The sequence below is a fragment of the Oncorhynchus clarkii genome, chromosome 6, assembly GCF_045791955.1.
Source record: "Oncorhynchus clarkii lewisi isolate Uvic-CL-2024 chromosome 6, UVic_Ocla_1.0, whole genome shotgun sequence".
Lineage (NCBI taxonomy): Eukaryota > Metazoa > Chordata > Actinopteri > Salmoniformes > Salmonidae > Oncorhynchus > Oncorhynchus clarkii.
The window spans coordinates 70831501-70853733 of NC_092152.1; the positions used below are offsets into that span (position 1 = coordinate 70831501).

The 22233-nt window shown below is 43.0% G+C and overlaps 1 pseudogene; it reads right to left on the bottom strand.

Annotated features, from left to right (window-relative positions):
- LOC139412440 (12S rRNA N(4)-cytidine methyltransferase METTL15-like) overlaps positions 1–22233 on the bottom strand; it is an 82569-nt pseudogene that overhangs the window by 25351 nt on the left and 34985 nt on the right.

A 22233-nucleotide genomic window follows, 5' to 3' on the forward strand; every position in this document is an offset into this window, starting at 1 on the left:
AGGCAACGGTGTCACCAGCAGCCTAGCTGACCCCCTGGGACCCACATGAGTCAGGACCTCTTGGATTGATTGGAATAAAGATTGCTGGTGACTCGCTCTGCTCTTCAAAAGAGATCAAACAACTGTCCTCCCTCACACCTGTTCTCCCTGTGTGACGCACGTAGCGCCTAGCTCCGTAACAGCCATTGAGAAGATCTCTCTGTAGAGATCTCAGAGGGAGGCAAAAAAAAACATTTACAAAAATGCATTAAAAATGATGATCCATCCTCAATCTGTGCATGAGTGTGTGTGCATGTGTGTGAAGGAGATGGGCTGGGGGATGGGCATAAAATGAGGTAGGGTGGGAAACGAAATTAAAAGCAACAAAGGGGAGGAGGAAGACGGGAGGGAAGAGAGAACGGGGGGCTCATGTGAAAAAGAGAAGTTGTCACTCTCTTGTCAGAGCGGCACCCTACGCCAGATGCATCTCTCTCCTCCTTATTAATAGTAATCTCATCAGGAAATGGGGTGTCGGGGTACCTACGCACAAAGAAGAGTCTGTTGCTCTAAGGCATTCACAACGTCAGCAGCGCAGGGCATGTCGGGGTACCTACGCACAAAGAAGAGCCTGTTGATCTAAGGCGTTCACAACGTCAGCAGCGCAGGGCATGTCGGGGTACCTACGCACAAAGAAGAGTCTGTTGCTCTAAGGCATTCACAACGTCAGCAGCGCAGGGCATGTCGGGGTACCTACGCACAAAGAAGAGCCTGTTGATCTAAGGCATTCACAACGTCAGCAGCGCAGGGCATGTCGGGGTACCTACGCACAAAGAAGAGTCTGTTGCTCTAAGGCATTCACAACGTCAGCAGCGCAGGGCATGTCGGGGTACCTACGCACAAAGAAGAGCCTGTTGATCTAAGGCATTCACAACGTCAGCAGCGCAGGGCATGTCGGGGTACCTACGCACAAAGAAGAGCCTGTTGATCTAAGGCGTTCACAACGTCAGCAGCGCAGGGCATGTCGGGGTACCTACGCACAAAGAAGAGCCTGTTGATCTAAGGCATTCACAACGTCAGCAGCGCAGGGCATGTCGGGGTACCTACGCACAAAGAAGAGCCTGTTGATCTAAGGCGTTCACAACGTCAGCAGCGCAGGGCATGTCGGGGTACCTACGCACAAAGAAGAGCCTGTTGATCTAAGGCGTTCACAACGTCAGCAGCGCAGGGCATGTCGGGGTACCTACGCACAAAGAAGAGCCTGTTGATCTAAGGCGTTCACAACGTCAGCAGCGCAGGGCATGTCGGGGTACCTACGCACAAAGAAGAGCTTGTTGCTCTAAGGCGTTCACAACGTCAGCAGCGCAGGGCATGTCGGGGTACCTACGCACAAAGAAGAGTCTGTTGCTCTAAGGCATTCACAACGTCAGCAGCGCAGGGCATGTCGGGGTACCTACGCACAAAGAAGAGCCTGTTGATCTAAGGCATTCACAACGTCAGCAGCGCAGGGCATGTCGGGGTACCTACGCACAAAGAAGAGCTTGTTGCTCTAAGGCGTTCACAACGTCAGCAGCGCAGAGCTTGTCGGGGTACCTACGCACAAAGAAGAGCCTGTTGATCTAAGGCATTCACAACGTCAGCAGCGCAGGGCATGTCGGGGTACCTACGCACAAAGAAGAGCCTGTTGATCTAAGGCGTTCACAACGTGAGCAGCGCAGAGCTTGTCGGGGTACCTACGCACAAAGAAGAGCCCAATTAGGCTGCTTGACGTCACGTCCTTGCTGACAGCGGCGAAGCCTGACATATCTCAGACACAGCTGAAAACCTCTGTGGCTAACAAGAGCGATGTAGCCAGTGGCAGAGCCGTATTTCTATATTTGCCAGTTCATTTGTCTCCATTTACTCATTGACAGGTTCTCGGTAGATCTCGTTAGAGAAACATAATTAGTGTGGATAAAATACATAACTACAACAATAATAACTACAACAAAGTGTTGGAAGGGCAAGACATGTAATGCTTTAGATGAATAACGTGCAGTGATCATACATGTCATGTGTCGTTTTAGTTGGTGCTGGAAAACAAATGCAAAAGGTTATGCCAGAGGAAAAATCAACGCTGACCTCTGCATGTTAAAATTCCACATACGCCTCATTAGATTGGAATGCAAAGAAAAGGAGCAGGCACACAAACATCACCTGTACAGTAGACCTTGAACTAGACAGTGTAGACTACTATCTATAAACTTGAGATCTGCCATATGAACAATTATTTAAAGGGGTTCATTGGTCATTTCAACTAAGATAACAGAACGAGGGTAATATAATAGAATTATAGATTAGATTTTTTTTTAATGATTACAATAAAATGCCTTAATGAGTTTAATACAATTGTCATGCCTTATCATAACCTACAAACAAAATATATTTTGCTCCATGTCTGTCTAAGTTGTCATAAGAGACTTTAAAATATGTAGCTTCAAATGGTGTTTAAAATACATTGCCTACGAGGTTCCTCAAATGGTGTTTAAAATACATTGCCTACGAGGTTCCTCAAATGGTGTTTAAAATACATTGCCTACAAGGTTCCTCAAATGGTGTTTAAAATACATTGCCTACGAGGTTCCTCAAATGGTGTTTAAAATACATTGCCTACGAGGTTCCTCAAATGGTGTTTAAAATACATTGCCTACGAGGTTCCTCAAATGGTGTTTAAAATACATTGCCTACAAGGTTCCTCAAATGGTGTTTAAAATACATTGCCTACGAGGTTCCTCAAATGGTGTTTAAAATACATTGCCTACGAGGTTCCTCAAATGGGGCAAAAATAAACCACATAATTGACCGAGATGGGTTTTTACAGTGTAAATGGGAGGTAAAGATAAAGAACAGATCTAAGCCCTTATATGTTGTTCATCTACCACAGCAAGAGTGACTCATTCCTTCATCGAACACTAACATGATATACTAGTTCATGAACCACTCTGCTTTGCTACTGTGAGATGTATCGATGATTTTCATTTTGCTGCTGTAAGGGTTGGCTGATGCTGCGGAATCCTACTGATTATACAATAACAATTGCCGTTCCTTTCCACAGAAACATAATACCTGTCAATTTGAAAAGCTCATGTCAAATCACTGTCAAAGTCCTCGAAGGCAAGGATAGATTGATAGACTACAAATTCCAGGCCTTATGAGTGCTCAATGTGCATATATATATATATATATATCAATAATTTTCATTATATATATATACACATCTATGGCAATAAATTGTTGTCCCAATTGACTTTCCTCTCATGACAGAAGCAGGGAAATAAAATTGCCACCAGATTATAACATTTCCCAGCATGCAGTAGGAAGGAGACGCCGTATGTGTGTTGAGGAACACATACTATGTTAGAGTAATCTGGGCTGAAGGTAGTTCAATGTATCCTCCAGACACATAGGCCTTTATCATTACTATTCACTGATACTACCCTATAATACATATTGATGGACATCAAATTACAATAATGCTTTGTGCAACTGTGGTGGGGTGATAATGCGTGGTCCCACCTATCTGCATCCATCCTCATGTCCAGAGGGCCATCCTTACTGAGGGAGAAGCCTCTCTCGGGACAGTCCATCTGCATGGAGGACAAACCAGCATCCAGAAGAACAGCATCCACACTACCTGGCTGCAACCTCAGTCTAGACAGCAGGGCTCCCAGCTCACTGAAACGCCCGAGCAACGGGTGCACCCGGCCACTGGGGGAGGGAGGGAGGGAGGGGGAGAAAACCTTTAATCAGATAATTAAATGTCAGGAAAGAGACATGGAGAAATGGGTACAGATTATGTAAACACATTCAACACAGGTCAGAAATACTGTACAAGAATTTGTACAAGAACTCCTGTTGACACTTCCTGTTTGTTATGAATGCTAATGAGACAAATAAAAAGCACTATAAAAACCTTTTAAGCAAAAGTGGCTGACAGAAAAAGTAACATTTTCCTTGCTGTTCAACACCTGTCTCCTCTGGACCCCATCCCCATGCAAATCCTTCCTGTACAACACACAGCTCTGTACAAGACACAGCCTCCTGCCTCGACACACAGCCATGTACAAGACACAGCCTCCTGCCTCGACACACAGCCCTGTACAAGACACAGCCTCCTGCCTCGACACACAGCCCTGTACAAGACACAGCCTCCTGCCTCAACACACAGCCCTGTACAAGACACAGCCTCCTGCCTCGACACACAACCCTGTACAAGACACAGCCTCCTGCCTCGACACACAGCCCTGTACAAGACACAGCCTCCTGCCTCGACACACAGCCCTGTACAAGACACAGCCTCCTGCCTCAACACACAGCCCTGTACAAGACACAGCCTCCTGCCTCGACACACAGCCCTGTACAAGACACAGCCTCCTGCCTCAACACACAGCCCTGTACAAGACACAGCCTCCTGCCTCGACACACAGCCCTGTACAAGACACAGCCTCCTGCCTCAACACACAGCCCTGTACAAGACACAGCCTCCTACCTCGACACACAGCCCTGTACAAGACACAGCCTCCTGCCTCAACACACAGCCCTGTACAAGACACAGCCTCCTGCCTCGACACACAGCCCTGTACAAGACACAGCCTCCTGCCTCGACACACAGGTGGTGGGATCTTCCCATCACGGTCATGCATTTTTCATGTGACCTTTTCAGTGAGCACAGTGGCTGGTGAGAGCTAGAGGGGCAGCCATAAATCAGCCTGAGGGGCCAACAGGGCCACCCAATACTGGCAGACAGACAGAGACGGGGTCTTAGACACCACACCAACCTGACTTATAACATCTTCCACATCTCAGCACCGCAGACAATTGCGATTCTGTCGCATCTAACCTCCTCTAGTCTCCTCTAGTCTCCTCTCAATAGTCTTGTTGAAATGAAATAAAAGACCCCCATTGCTGCAATAAAGATATAATAGCAGTGGCCATCTCGATAAGGTCTCTCCCACTAACGGCTTAGCAAGCAGGCCTTGGGGTCCTTGTGTTCATACACCCACTGACGCTTGAGAGACCAAGGGTTGAGTGGAGCATCTCGCCCGCGCTGTCAGGCCAGGGCTTTTCCTTATCATGCTCGAGAAGTTTTTCATTCTTCGCTGCAGTCATTAATATGCTGTAAAATCTATAGCAAGGCATTCTCCACACCCACGTGCTTCACAGACTCGTCCACCCCCTCCCGGTCCCATCTCAACAGAGCAGTGCCCCCAGACAGAGCAACCATGCCTACTGTGTACCAACGCAGTACACAGTAAGACCTTACAGTGCCTTGCGAAAGTATTCGGCCCCCTTGAACTTTGCGACCTTTTGCCACATTTCAGGCTTCAAACATAAAGATATAAAACTGTATTTTTTTGTGAAGAATCAATAACAAGTGGGACACAATCATGAAGTGGAACGACATTTATTGGATATTTCAAACTTTTTTAACAAATCAAAAACTGAAAAATTGGGTGTGCAAAATTATTCAGCCCCTTTACTTTCAGTGCATCAAACTCTCTCCAGAAGTTCAGTGAGGATCTCTGAATGATCCAATGTTGACCTAAATGACTAATGATGATAAATACAATCCACCTGTGTGTAATCAAGTCTCCGTATAAATGCACCTGCACTGTGATAGTCTCAGAGGTCCGTTAAAAGCGCAGAGAGCATCATGAAGAACAAGGAACACACCAGACAGGTCCGAGATACTGTTGTGAAGAAGTTTAAAGCCGGATTTGGATACAAAAAGATTTCCCAAGCTTTAAACATCCCAAGGAGCACTGTGCAAGCGATAATATTGAAATGGAAGGAGTATCAGACCACTGCAAATCTACCAAGACCTGGCCGTCCCTCTAAAGTTTCAGCTCATACAAGGAGAAGACTGATCAGAGATGCAGCCAAGAGGCCCATGATCACTCTGGATGAACTGCAGAGATCTACAGCTGAGGTGGGAGACTCTGTCCATAGGACAACAATCAGTCGTATATTGCACAAATCTGGCCTTTATGGAAGAGTGGCAAGAAGAAAGCCATTTCTTAAAGATATCCATAAAAAGTGTTGTTTAAAGTTTGCCACAAGCCACCTGGGAGACACACCAAACATGTGGAAGAAGGTGCTCTGGTCAGATGAAACCAAAATTGAACTTTTTGGCAACAATGCAAAACGTTATGTTTGGCGTAAAAGCAACACAGCTGAACACACCATCCCCACTGTCAAACACGGTGGTGGCAGCATCATGGTTTGGGCCTGCTTTTCTTCAGCAGGGACAGGGAAGATGGTTAAAATTGATGGGAAGATGGATGGTGCCAAATACAGGACCATTCTGGAAGAAAACCTGATGGAGTCTGCAAAAGACCTGAGACTGGGATGGAGATTTGTCTTCCAACAAGACAATGATCCAAAACATAAAGCAAAATCTACAATGGAATGGTTCAAAAATAAACATATCCAGGTGTTAGAATGGCCAAGTCAAAGTCCAGACCTGAATCCAATCGAGAATCTGTGGAAAGAACTGAAAACTGCTGTTCACAAATGCTCTCCATCCAACCTCACTGAGCTCGAGCTGTTTTGCAAGGAGGAATGGGAAAAAATGTCAGTCTCTCGATGTGCAAAACTGATAGAGACATACCCCAAGCGACTTACAGCTGTAATCGCAGCAAAAAGTGGCGCTACAAAGTATTAACTTAAGGGGGCTGAATAATTTTGCACGCCCAATTTTTCAGTTTTTGATTTGTTAAAAAAGTTTGAAATATCCAATAAATGTCGTTCCACTTCATGATTGTGTCCCACTTGTTGTTGATTCTTCACAAAAAATACAGTTTTATATCTTTATGTTTGAAGCCTGAAATGTGGCAAAAGGTCGCAAAGTTCAAGGGGGCCGAACACTTTCGCAAGGCACTGTATGTCAATATGCTGAGAATTTATGGCTTCTGCAGCTCATTGGTTTGAGACCATTTTCATCAATCAGGACTCTTGATGTATTTCACTCCCTTCAGAGACTGAAGTCCCCTTAAAAGTTACATTGAGTATAAAATGTAATAAAGTGTAGGAAAACTGAAGGGATATCATATTATCCATACATTGTTTCATGGACATAACATCTACATTTACAAACCTTTGTTATCCCCTAATTCAATTAAACTTGGTTACCATGGTAAACTACACTGTGTGGAGATACATTTCATTTCATCCAGGTAGTTGACCTGTTTAAATGCATCGTAAGGTTTAATCATAAACTTGGTTTGGTACTGATGGTGTTGTGTCAACTCTTCTAGCCTCCTCCACAAATCTTATATTGTCTTCAGCAATAAGGCAGGCAGGCAAGGAGAGGAGGTGGATTAAGTAATGAAGAGACAAAGACCCTAACAAACTGTTCTTATAGTAGTTATGGCTAAAACGTGTTGACCTACAAAAGATTATGATGGAGCTTTTTTAGTAAGGGATTTTAATCTATGGATTTTATTAATTGATAATTGCAAGAGATAAGGAAATTGCCCACTTGGCCAGTGTCTCATCATTAATAACTATTTTCAGTTACTATATTTAAGTTCCGGGTATATTTTTTCTACACACCCTCAGCTATGCCGGTTGAACTCACCTTCCCCTACACACTGAGGAGGCTCCGATGCTCTCTTTCTGTAAGACATAGAAGGATTTAAGAATATGCAAAACAGTTAACGTTTTTTAAATGATTGACTTCTTTATGTGGCTTAGACACATGGTTGGATATATACATTCCTTATGTAAGGTGTTATATTATTAAACATGCCCAGTTTCAGTAGTGTGTGCATGTGTGTGTGGTCCAAGTATAGGCTTCTAATTGCTTTAGAGAACTGATCTATATGTAGTTATGCAACCCACAACATTAACATCATTCTTAACTTATAACTGAATAAAAGGTTAGTTGGTGTTTAAAATGTCATCTCCCCTGGTCCACCTACAACATGTTAAATGATTGAAGAGAAGGCCACATTGGGGCATATGGTGGATTGAATTACCTTAAGTAATGCTGGGGGATGCCCTGCCCTGCTGAGTGAGGTAACAGGGCTCTAGGCAGGGAAACCTTGTTAAAAAAATAAAATGATGAACTGGTTATTGTTACAACCACTCTTCTTCACATGCATGTGTCAAACTAGGGCCAGTAGGGACACTCTTCCCTCTGCACAAGGTAGACCCCAATGCCCCAGGGTGGTGACTGGGGATACTGTCCGGAAGGTTGCAAGTTCAAACCCCCGAGCTGACAAGGTCAAAATCTGTCGTTCTGCCCCTGAACAGGCAGTTAAACCCACTGTTCCTAGGCCGTCATTGAAAATAATAATTTGTTCTTAACTGACTTGCCTAGTTAAATAAAGGTAAAATAAAAAAATAAAACACTGAGGTCCTGGCTGTCTGTAGTCACTACAACTTCCATGTCAGGTATCACATTAAAAGGGGTTTGGGAACTTATTTAACTTTAAGTTCCATTAGGGTCTTCAGGAAATGTGAAGATTGGCCACTAAACGGCGAAACTTCCGTCTTTCTAAAAATAACACTCTATTCCAATTTCTGGCATAAGTGCTCAGCCTGCATCTATTTTTGCTACTCAGTTTGCTCCAGAAAATGTCCCCAGTTGTCCACAACTGTTAAAAAGAAAGCCCTTCCCCTGTCTGTGTACTGTAGGCCTATCCTGGAAGTAAGTATTGGTGGTAGTATTGGTGCCCTGGAGCAGGACCTTATATGGCTCCCAGGGCAGTATTGAGTAGCTTGGATGAAAGGTGCCCAGAGTAAATGGCCTGCTCCTCAGTCCCAGTTGCTAATATATGCATAGTATTATTAGTATTGTATAGAAAACACTCTGAAGTTTCTAAAACTGTTTGAATGATATCTGTGAGTATAACATAACTCACATGGCAGGCAAAAACCTGAGAAGAAATCCAAACAGGATGTGGGAAATCTGAGGTTGGTCGATTTTCAACCCAGCCCCTATTGAATACCCAGTGGGATATTGGTTATGTTGCACTTCCTAAGGCTTCCACTAGGCTTAAGGCTTCAACCGTCTTTAGAAACTTGAATGAGGCTTCTACTGTGATGTGGGGCCGGATGAGAGCTCTGAGTCAGTGGTCTGGCAGAGAGCCAGGTCCTGGTCACGCGCATTTCACATGATACGACCTGCGTTCCATGGCTTTTCTACAGACAATGGAATTCTCCGGGTTGGAACGTTATTGAAGATTTATGATAAAAACATCCTAAAGATTGATTCTATACTTAGTTTGAAATGTTTCTACAACCTGTAATATAACTTTTTGAAGTTTTCGTCCAACGTTCGGCTGGACCTGCACGAGCGTTTGAATTTGTGTACTAACAAAAGTAGCTTTTCGTCCAACGTTCGGCTGGACCTGCACGAGCGTTTGAATTTGTGTACTAACAAAAGTAGCTTTTCGTCCAACGTTCGGCTGGACCTGCACGAGCGTTTGAATTTGTGCGCTAACAAAAGTAGCTACTTGAACATAAATAATGGACATTATCGAACAAAACAAACATTTATTGTGGAATTAGGATTCCTGAGAGTGCATTCTGATGAAGATCATCAAAGGTAAGGGAATATTTATAATGTTATTTCTGATATCTGTTGATATTTTTATTTCTGAGTGCCGTCTCAGATTATTGCCTGGTTTGCTTTTTCAGTAATGTTTTTTGAAATCTGACACAGTGGTTGCATTAAGGAGAGGTATATCTTTATTTCCATGTCTAACAATTGTATTTATCGACATTTAGAATGAGTATGTCTGTAAAATGATGTGGCTCTCTGCAATATCACCGGATGTTTTTGGAACTAGTGAACGTAACGCGCCAATGAATACTGAGATTTTTCATATAAATATGAACTTTATCAAACAAAACATACATGTATTGTGTAACATGAAGTCCTATGAGTGTCATCTGATGAAGATCATCACAGGTTAGTGATTAATTCTATCTCTATTTGTGCTTTTTGTGACTCCTCTCTTCGGCTGGAAAAATGGCTGAATTTTTCTGTGAGTTGGTGGTGACCTAGCATAATCATTTGTGGTGCTTTCGCTGTAAAGCCTATTTGAAAGAGGACACTGTGGTGGGATTATCAACAAGATTACCTTTAAAATGGTATAAGATACATGTATGTTTGAGGAATTTTAATTATGAGATTTCTGTTGTTTTGAATTTGGCACCCTGCACTTTCACTGGCTGTTGTCATATCGATCCCGTTAACGGGATTGCAGCCCTAAGAAGTTTTAATAAAGGAACAGAGCTTTGAGCTGCTGCAGTCTTCTTCATATGAATGTCTATCACCAGTTTATCTGGGTTTGAAGTAGAGCAGATAAGGGTTTGCCTACACATATTCCTCTGTTGGTTTGGTAATCTTTTAAGCGCTTCCTCTGACGGATGACACTGATGTACAGTACGGATGTACTGTGTAAAGATCGTGTCCTTTGTTTTCCATTTTCATGACTGTAACCTGAACACATTACACAAAAATGCACTATATTCAGCAGCACTTGAAAACACACATCTGCAGATGCCATTCCCCGCCCAACACCCCATTTTGAGGTAAAAGTGCCAGGAGTCCTCACTGTTGAGTGCTAAGTGTGTGTGTGTGTTGTTGTTGTGTGTGTTTGTGTGTCCAACATGACGCGCTGCCTCTCCACAAATCAAGTCTGAAATATTCCCCAGTGCTGACCTGCTCAGCTCCTCTACCTGCGTCACTAAGGCCTAAGACAAGATGCTGATTGATTGCTTTCAGCAGGGGAGCAGTGATGAAAATATCTACAGGACATGAAAAAAGAACACACAAAGTACCACTGGCGAAAGATGCTTGTGTTTGGTTTGGAATGTGAACTTAAGCAACCTCAACTCTAGAAGTTTAAACTAAACTTAAAAATAAACAAATGTAGCACGTATGTGTTTAAGATGTAAGCCTAAGACTAAAGAGAGTTAGAGCTACGTAGATTCTCAGTAGAGTGCCACAACTAATGTCGTTTCCCCTTTCTTCTCCCTGGTAGGCCTGTTCACTAGATTTAACCCTAGGAGAGTGGAATGGTGTCTATAGTAAACACAACACATCAGGTTTCTTGCTAAATGCTAATCACCCCATGCAAATCAATGACCTGCAGACACCAATCACTAGTAATTTACTTTCTCTTTTTGTTAATTTTCTACTTTCTACTAAAGTTGCACACACATAAAGCCCCCTGTACGTAAGTAATAGCAATAAGAAAGATATCTCTGGTAATAGACTAGTACGTAGAATCTCCACAATATTGTCACACTCAGTCACACTTAGAGAATTAAGTCTCAACATTAGGGCCTGGACAATAACAGATACTCGTTAGTGTCGTGGCAAGGAAAAAGTGGATTTACCTTCTTTAGGAAAGCAGCCCTAATATGTTGGAAACAAACATCACAATGTCATTCAGAGTCACATGAATTGATTTTCCAAGCTATAGCACACACTATTTCACATACAGCAGGTTTATAAAGGACCAAAGACTTTGATCTGCTTCGCATTTTCATTTTTGGAAAGAAAAAAATATTTACTACATTGGTATCGTCCTGGGCCTTCTTTCATTTTGATTTTGGCACAAATGAAAATGTGCCACTGATTTGTCCATTGATTGATGTTTCAGCATTGAAGATTTCGGTGTTCGAATAGCCATGTGTGACATATTCACGCAGTTACAAGCCTGCTAGAGTTAGCAGCAGGCTTCATACCGTAGTAGTACAGATGAAGCCTGAGCTGGAATCTGAAGCAAATTGAAGCTGGTTAGCTTTAGAAAACCAGCTTCCTTCGTAGGATACCCCTCAGACCACTGCAACCAACGTGAAAGTTGTCAGGGCGTCTACTACGCTAGAAAATCTAACTCTGGGCTCTAATCTAAGCAATTACATAAGTGCAGAATCACATCGCTCTTCAATAGTTTGCATCAAAGCTGTACTTTTTGCAAGGCAAAAGAGAAGTGAAATCAGTGAGTATAGAAATACGGGAGAGAGAGAAAAGAACACTCTCCAGCCCTGTTGTGTGGAGGCATTACGTGGGCTGCAAGGGTCTTTTATACAGGCTTCCAATAATATTAGCTAATTGCTAGATTTCTCTGGCTTCTCTCAACTCACATTGTGAGTGGGTTTGGAAGGGTTTATAGCTGGGATATATTGCTGCTGACAGAATGGCGTACTCTGATTTTCTCTCTTCCGTCTCATCCCCCTCTCATAGGCGCGTTGGTGTAGCAGACATTCCCCCGAGAGAGGTTTCCCCGGAATCTACGTAAAAGGATTCCTACCCACGCCATGGTCTTAGGAACATCTAATTTTCATCCTCCCTCATGCGCTCTCGCTCGCTCTCGCACACACTCCTTCTCTCCCTCATTAATAAACACAGTGGCACGGTGTCTCCCTCCTCTCTTCGAAGTTTGCTGGGCTCTCCTCTCTCTTTACCTCCCACTCACCACTGACGGAACCTCAGTGGGAGGCAGCATCTCCCTCACACTGGGGCCGTGGGCCTCTGTTCTGACAAATGAGACGCCAGGCCCACCAGCTAAGCGTGGGGGGACTGGGTTTAAGTCTCCCTGACACAATGGATGTGGATGGTTTGTGAAACGAGGGGCTTTAGCAGCAGTTACTCAATGATTCGCTTTCTTTCAGGGTTTGAAGGTTGGCAGGGAGGTGGAGAGGGTTGGGAGCTGGGATGCAAAAGGCTGTATCATGATCTAGCTAACCTTCAATCCAAACTATGATCCATAAATTGTTGACTATATAACTTTGAGGGAAATAACCCACATAACAGCACTAACAATGCAAGCACATACCAATCACATTCGGCAGTAGAGATATTGTGAATCAGACTTTATTAGAGTGTCTATTCTGTTCTGTAGTCTCACTTCAAATAACTGTCTCTAAAGCATGTATATATTAATCAGAATGTAAGCAGGTACAGTGAAATGAATTGCATTGTAGGTAGCCTACACATTTTACAATTTTACAATTACTTTTATAGCATATTAAGATATGTTAATTTTGGCAATGAGGCCTTTGATCTACTTTCCCAGAGTCAGATGAACTGGTGGATACCATTTGTATGTCTCTGCGTCTAACATACACGTCATTTGTAACTAGTTAGCAACTTCCTTCAAACTCCAAGCAGAGACATACAAATGGTATCCATAAGCTCATCTGACTCTGGGGAAGAAGAAAGCTCCTCATTGTCAAAATCCAGAAGTATCCCTTTGATGTTCATTGACATTTCTACATGCAGATTACATTTGCAAACAAATGTATTTATATTTGACTTGCAAATCTGTGAAATATGTGACTTAAGTACAATTTGTACTCATATTATACATACCACTGTAATTATTATAAAAAAAGGCAATCACCTGTGTTCCTTGGCCAGCTGTTGAGCTAAGCTGAATGCTGTGGGGTCTCGGTCTAGGGCCACTACTGTCACTTCAGGAGAGGCCCTCAGGATGGCTTTGGTGTGACCTCCACCTCCAAAGCTCAAGTTCAGAAAAACCTATGGACACAAACAATAGGCTATATGTAGGCTGATGTCAAGGACAGTGCTTTCAGAGGCCTTACAACGACAACCCTCTATCAATTAGCCTATACAGTGGGGCAAAAAAGTATGTAGTCAGCCACCAATTGTGCATGTTCTCCCACTTACAAAGATGAGGCCTGTAATTTTCATCATAGGTACACTTCAACTATGACAGACAAAATGAGAAAGAAAAAAAATCCAGAAAATCACATTGTAGGATTTTTAATGAATTTATTTGCAAATTATGGTGGAAAATAAGTATTTGGTCACCTACAAACAAGCAAGATTTCTGGCTCTCACAGACCTGTAACTTCTTCCTTAAGAGGCTCCTCTGTCCTCCACTCGTTACCTGGATTAATGGCACCTGTTTGAACTTGTTATCAGTATAAAAGACACCTGTCCACAACCTCAAACAGTCACACTCCAAACTCCACTATGGCCAAGACCAAAGAGCTGTCAAAGGACACCAGAAACAAAATTGTAGACCTGCACCAGGCTGGGAAGACTGAATCTGCAATAGGTAAGCAGCTTGGTTTGAAGAAATCAACTGTGGGAGCAATAATTAGGAAATGGAAGACATACAAGACCACTGATAATCTCCCTCGATCTGGGGCTCCACGCAAGATCTCACCCCGTGGGGTCAAAATGATCACAAGAACAGTGAGCAAAAATCCCAGAACCACACGGGGGGACCTAGTGAATGACCTGCAGAGAGCTGGGACCAAAGTAACAAAGCCTACCATCAGTAACACACTACGCCGCCAGGGACTCAAATCCTGCAGTGCCAGACGTGTCCCCCTGCTTAAGCCAGTACATGTCCAAGCCCGTCTGAAGTTTGATAGAGAGCATTTGGATGATCCAGAAGAAGATTGGGAGAATGTCATATGGTCAGATGAAACCAAAATATAACTTTTTGGTAAAAACTCAACTCGTCATATTTGGAGGACAAAGAATGCTGAGTTGCATCCAAAGAACACCATACCTACTGTGAAGCATGAGGGTGGAAACATCATGCTTTGGGGCAGTTTTTCTGCAAAGGGACCAGGACGACTGATCCGTGTAAAGGAAATAATGAATGGGGCGATGTATCGTGAGATTTTGAGTAAAAACCTCCTTCCATCAGCAAGGGCATTGAAGATGAAACGTGGCTGGGTCTTTCAGCATGACAATGATCCCAAACACACCGCCCGGGCAACGAAGGAGTGGCTTCGTAAGAAGCATTTCAAGGTCCTGGAGTGGTCTAGCCAGTCTCCAGATCTCAACCCCATAGAAAATCTTTGGAGGGAGTTGAAAGTCCGTGTTGCCCAGCAACAGTCCCAAAACATCACTGCTCTAGAGGAAATCTGCATTGAGGAATGGGCCAAAATACCTGCAACAGTGTGTGAAAACCTTGTGAAGACTTACAGAAAACATTTGACCTCTGTCATTGCCAACAAAGGGTATATAACAAAGTATTGAGATAAACTTTTTTTAATTACAGGCCTCTCTCATCTTTTTAAGTGGGAGAACTTGCACAATTGGTGGCTGACTAAATACTTTTTTGCCCCACTGTATGTGTCCTGATAAATAAAAATGCCACTGAACAATAAAGACTTATCCTCAATAGTACATTGTGTAAATATTTACAATTCATTTGACTGCCAATCTCCTTCTGGAGTTATAAGCTCAGCCCCTGCACATACTTTATCACCGCACCATCACTCTCCGCATCATCACTGTGAATGGGGATTGCGGGAAACGGCTGTCTGGGAATGAGCATTTAACTCAACAAATGGTAAAATGGCTGAACAACTGAGTAAATATGATATTTGTCCAAAGTATTTGTGCCTGTAGAAATTATCCATTGATTATTGCCTGAGAAAATCACTACCTAGTTTTGTAAAAAATTACCCATTGATTATTTTCTGAGAAAATCACTACCTAGCTGTTTCTCTACTAACGTTACCTAGCCATTTCTCTCTTTTACTTCAGTGGTTTGTAAAATAATTGAGTCATCCAGACATCTTTTTAAAACACCTACAAAGTTATTATTTTCCAGTGAACAAAACACAATGAGCATGAATCAGTTAAGATAACTTATTTATCAAGGTCATTTGCTTATAGATTAGTCGATGTAATGTCTATTCACTTCCCAACTGTATTGGCTCATAGCTACAGTTCCCAGCTTGAATTGAAGACTCTTGGGTATCGGGTTACATATCCACATCCATTGGAGGCTGGGAAGTCCCACCTAAACTTTCATTCGCTGGTCGGACTGTCCGTACATTTTTGGTGTAAGGATAGGTCTCACCCTCATATGCAGCACAGCGTTGGAAAGCTAAAAACCTCCAACATAGATAGCAATGAGTTATTCTTTGACAAACACCAATGTTTTTATAACAAATTATATTTTAAAAAATGAACAATTTGTAGACAGTCATAATTTGTAATTCATTACAGCAGGACAACATTTATAGGAGACAAAAGCTGAGATCTTGAATTCATAGAGTCTCTAACCCACTGTACAGGAGGGGAGGAAAGAATGAATCAAGGCAGTGCTGTAAGGACTCAGGATACTTTTCCCAACCCACTAGTTAATTGATGAATTATTACAGTAAAAAGACAGCTAAAATCTTATAGGATGTCATTTATAAAGTTGATAGTAAATATACAGTACAAGTCAAAAGTTTGGACACCTACTCATTCAAGAGTTTTTCTTTATTTTTACTATTTTCTACATTGTAGAATAATAGTGAAGACATCAAAACTATGAAATAACACATATGGAATCATGTAGTAACCACAAAAGTGTTGAACAAATCAAAATATATTTTATATTGTAGATTCTTCAAATTAGCCACCCTTTGCCTTGATGACAGCTTTGCAGACTCTTGGCATTCTCTCAACCAGCTTCATGAGGTAGTCACCTGGAATGCATTTCAATTAACAGGTGTGCCTTGTTAAAAGTACATTTGTGGAATTTCTTTCTTTCTTAATGCATTTGTGACAAGGTAGGGTTGGTATACAGTGAAAGGACCGACGCTGGAGTCGAGAAGCAGGTACAGGGAGTAGAACATTTCATGAGAAACTGACAAAGCACAAGACAGGAACAGCGTCAGCACACGGGTACACAATGACAATCAACAATCAATGCAGCAGCGGAGAACAGAGATGGGGAACTGACAAATATAGGGGAGGCAATAAACAGGTGATTGAGTCTAAGTGAGTCCAATAATAGGCTGATGCGCGTGACAGTAACCCCCTCTAGGGGTGCCACCCAGCGTCCCACCTGGGCGAGCCTAACGGGCCGGATGAGGCACGGGCGCTGAACAAGCCGGCTGGACGTGAAACCCAGACGAACAGGCAGAGGCGTGAGAGCCTGGCAAGCCGGCTGAGGCATGAAGGCCTGTCGATCCCGCATGGGAGCCTGATGATCCGGTGGAGGCGTAGCAGCCTGACAAGCTGGCTGGGCATAAAATCCTGACGATCCGGCTGAGGCCTGACGTGGGATGGGTGCCTTCTGAGCCAACCGGGGAAAGAAACCTCTCGAGCCAGCTAGGGTGTGACAGCCTGATGAGCTGGCTTAGGCACCCCCGGATCCATCAGTGGCGGCCCCCGGACCCAACGTCACCACCAACCGGAAAGCCAGCACTCCCCGATGCTTTGTTTGGTGTCTTCTGCATTCTGTAAGGACCGAAGCTGGAGATGAGAAGCAGGTATAGTGAGTTGAAAATGTAATGAGGAACAGACAGGTAACAGGACAGGAACAGCGTCAGAACACGGGTACACAAGGACGTATGACAATCAATGCAGAAGCAGGGAACAGAGTGGGGAACCAGACAGATATAGGGAAGGTAATGACAGAGGTGATTGCTGATGGGCGCCTTCCGAGCCAACTGGGGCAAGAAACCTCTCGAGCCAGCAAGGCGTGACAGCCCTTGTTGATTTAAAACGTGTACTTTATGCGGGCAAAACTAAATATATGTAGTTCTATAATTCAGGCAAAAATGTTACCAATGGACTACATTTTTACTCATTGGATGGTTCTCTCATCGAGCAAGTTCCATCCTATAAATATCTGGGAGTTTGGATTGATAAAGATCTAACTCTTGAAAAACATACGGAAGAGCTAGTTATAAAGCTAAGATTTAAAGTGGGCTTCTTTTTAGAAATAGATGCTTCCTCACTCTAAACAGCAGGAAGCAGATTGTACAATCAACTTTCCTGCCAGTTTCTGACTATCGTGACACCATTTGTCAAAATGCAACAGACACGCCATTCGTTTCATCACTGGTGACAGTTTTAATACTCACCACTGCATCCTGTATCAAAAGGTTGGCTGGTCCTCATCAAAGTCACGTAGATCAATGAATTATCAAACATCTTTTTTGTTTACAAAGCCCTACTACACAAGTTTCCAACTTACCTAACTTTGGTGCCAACGTATAAAATAATGTGATACCAAACCCGTTCACAGGGTTGGTTAGCGCTGCAGATTCCTAGGGTCTACACGGAATTAGGTAAATCCGTTTTCACACTCCACAGTTTTTGAATCACTTACAAAATGCATTACATTTGGATTCCCTGGTGCCCCTAGGGTATTTTAAAACCCTGACGATAAATGAGTTCACAGAGGTGTAAAATTGTTTGTTTGATTGATTGATTGATTGATTTAGTAACTTGTCTATGACACCTGTGATATTGGTGATGTTCATGTGTAGGGTACTTCTTATTGTCTATTGTTATATTTTTTATCTTTTGCTTTGTGGTCTCAGGCCGCCATTGAAAATGAGACGCTGGTCACAAATTGGGCTCCCTGATTAAATAAAAGTTAGTTTAAAAAAATACAGCCATCAGTAAACATCAATTGATCATGTATTTTCAGATACGCGAGGGTAGCCAGATGCATTTGTCAAGTAGCTAGCTAGCTAAAGGAAACAACATGTCATTTAGCTTGCTTCATCAGAGATTAGGATTTTGGAAAGAGTTTGACATCATCCTGGTAAAGTTGTAAATCAGACTACTGTCATCAACACTATAGATGGAAAGCAAATCAAACGATATTGGATATAGCCATCCAGTTTATCTCGTAGCCATATTGTCCTGATCTGATGTTAGCTAGCTATCATGTCTGTTAGCAGCAATCGTGATCAAACACCTTAAAAACAACGTTGAAAGGGGATACTGCTAGCCAACTCCACTAGGAAGGCCTACGTTGGAGAAAAAAGTACACTGCACAAAACTGCACAAAGTTTCTACCTGTAGCTTGCAAAGTAAACATTAGCTAACAGTAACGTTACATTGGCAAATGCACCCATCTGCGGTTTGAAAGGCAGTCCCTACAAAGGATGGGAAATTAACTTAAACCACTCTTACTTGTCAGGTATTGATCACTTTCATTTTATATCACTCAAATATCCAATTAATGGTGGCCAATACTGAGAGACAGCGTGTGGCTACCCTCACTTATCTGAAATGACATGATCAATTGATGTTTATGTTTCGGAAACATAATAACTTTCACTGCTATGCGGATGACAGAAAGCTGTACATTTCGATGAAACATGGTGAAGCCCAAAATTGCCCTCGCTGGAAGCCTAAGACATAAGGAAGTGGATGGCTGCAAATGTTCTACTTTTAAACAGAGACACTTGTTCTAGGTCCCAAGAAAGAGTTCTTCTGTTGAATCTGACAATTAATATTGATGGTTGTACAGCCGTCTCAAATAAAACTGTGAAGGACCTCGGCGTTACTCTGGACCCTGAACTCTCTTTTGACGAACATATCAAGACTGTTTCAAGGACAGCTTTTTCCATCTACGTAACATTGCAAAAATCAGAAACTTTCTGTCCAAAAATGATGCAGAAAAATGTATCCATGCTTTTGTCACTTCTAGGTTAGACTACTGCAATGCTCTACTTTCCACCTACCCGGACAAAGCACTAAATAAACTTCAGTTAGTGTTAAACACGGATGCTAGAATCTTGACTCCAGTGCTAGCCTCTCTACACTGGCTTACTGTTAAGGCAAGGGCTGATTTCAAGGTTTTACTGCTAACCTACAAAGCTTTACATGGGCTTGCTCCTACCCATCTTTTGATTTGGTCCTGCCGTACATACCTACATGTACGCTACGGTCACAAGACGCAGGCCTCCTAACAGTCCCTAGAATTTCTAAGCAAACAGCTGGAGGCAGGGCTTTCTCCTATAGAGCTCAATTTTTATGGAATGGTCTGCCTACCCATGTGAGAGACACAGACTCGGTCTCAATATTTAAGTCTTTATTGAAGACTCATCTCTTCAGTAGGTCCTATGATTGAGTGTAGTCTGGTCCAGGTGTGTGAAGGTGAACGGAAAGGCACTGGAGCAACGAACCGCCCTTGCTGTCTCTGCCTGGCCGGTTCCTCTCTCTCCACTGGGAATCTCTATTACAGGGTCTGAGTCACTGCCTTACTGGTGCTCTTCCATGCCGTCCCTAGGAGGGGTGCGTCATATGAGTGGGTTGAGTCACTGACGTGATCTTTCTGTCTGGGTTGGCGCCCCCCCTTGGGTTGTGCCGTGGCGGAGATCTTTGTGGGCTATACTCAGCCTTGTCTCAGGATGGTAAGTTGGTGGTTGAAGATATCCCTCTAGCGGTGTGGGGGCTGTGCTTTGGCAAAGTGGGTGGGGTTATATCCTGCCTGTTTGGCCCTGTCCGGGGGTATCGTCGGATGGGGACACAGTGACTCCCGACCCCTCCTGTCTCAGCCTCCAGTATTTATGATGCAGTAGTTTATGTGTCAGGGGGCTAGGGTCAGTCTGTTATATCTGGAGTATTTCTCCAATCTTATCCGGTGTCCTGTGTGAATTTAAGTATGCTCTCTCTAATTCGCTCTCTCTTTCTTGCTTTCTTTCTCTCTCTCGGAGGACCTGAGCCCTAGGACCATGCCTCAGGACTACCTGGCATGATGACTCCTTGCTGTCCCCATTCCACCTGGCTGTGCTGCTGCTCTAGTTTCAACTGTTCTGCCTGCGGCTATGGAACCCTGACCTGTTCACCGGACGTGCTACCTGTCCCATACCTGCTGTTTTCAACTCTCTAGAGACAGCAGGAGCAGTATAGATACTCTGAATGATCGGCTTTGAAAAGCCAACTGACATTTACTCCTGAGGTGCTGACCTGAAGCACCCTCGACAACCACTGTGATTATTATTATTTGACCCTGCTGGTCATCTATGAACATTTGAACTTCTTGGCCATATTCTGTTATAATCTCCCCCCGGCACAGCCAGAAGAGGACTGGCCACCCCTCATAGCCTGGTTCCTCTCTAGGTTTCTTCCTAGTTTCTGGCCTTTCTAGGGAGTTTTTCCAAGCCACCGTGCATCTACACCTGCATTGCTTGCTGTTTGGGGTTTTAGGCTGGGTTTCTGTACAGCACTTTGAGATATCAGCTGATGTAAGAAGGGCTTTATAAATAAATTTGATTTTGAGTTGATGTTTACTGATCATGAAAATAATTCAGTTACTTGCTGTAGGCCTATAACTCATGATAGAGCTAAATGTGTGCAATTCTTTTGCATGGAATAATCTGAAATTTGTAGTTCTGACTATGCTCTTCAAGAGGTGATGTATGATATTACAACCAAATAGTTAACATTTATTCAACAATCCCTTAAAAATAACACACAGATGTCAATTGGTTAAGTGGAGCTGCAGGTTTCCTTGACCCCAGCAGGCAAGTCGAACACTCTGCACCTTACTGTGACGTTTTATTGATAACGACCTATAGCCCAAAAAATATAATTATGGCTAAACCCCACCTATTTCTACAATTTGTCCTCTTAAAATGTTATTTGAAACGTAACCCTTACATTAACCACACTGCTAACCTTATGCCTAACACTTGCCATTGCCAAGTGGAAAGAATGGAAAGAGACACACAAGGTGACACTCTTAACTCCTCCAGATTACCTGGATTGGTTGAACAGTGTAAAAAAGAACCTAGCCAAGACCCGTATGTAGTGGATCTAATTTGAGGAGTTTATTTTATGCCTGCTACAGTTGAAGTCGGAGGTTTACATACACCTTAGCCAAATACATTGAAACTCAGTTTTCACTATGCCAGAAATAACACTGTGCCTCCATAAGAATTTCATCATGTTTACATTGCTGTCCAAATCCCCCATTGTATTTATTGCAACTTGCACATTATTTCCCCTTGATTCCAGGCTAGAAATTAGTTTGGCACAGCAGGGGTTAGTATAAGCCTAGCAGTCTGCCTGTCCGGCCTCTGAAGATTTGTTTCACTTTTGACTCCCCTGGAGCCTACATAGAGAGTGGACAGGTGTCCAGACGGGACTCAACTTTATTTGAGACAGGCGATATCATGCATCAACGTCATTATTATGGATATAGCCAAGTAAATTCCAATAGAAAATAAGCTAAAACAAACAAAAATGCAGCTAGTCATTCCAGGTGCAATGTTTGACGTGACTGACTCAGCTGAAGTTGGCTAGCTAGCTAGAAATGGTCAGGAACATTAGTCAGCCTGCATAGCAACCATTTTTGTTCGACTGTACGACCAGTACTTTTCCATGGCAACTATGCAAAAAGAATTAACGACTGGAGCGCGTCTGTAGAATCATGACGAAAATAACTAAAGGACCAGATTTCTGTCTGGACTATTTCCTCTGGTGGAAGAATTCAATTGTATGAATTTACTTTACTTATATAT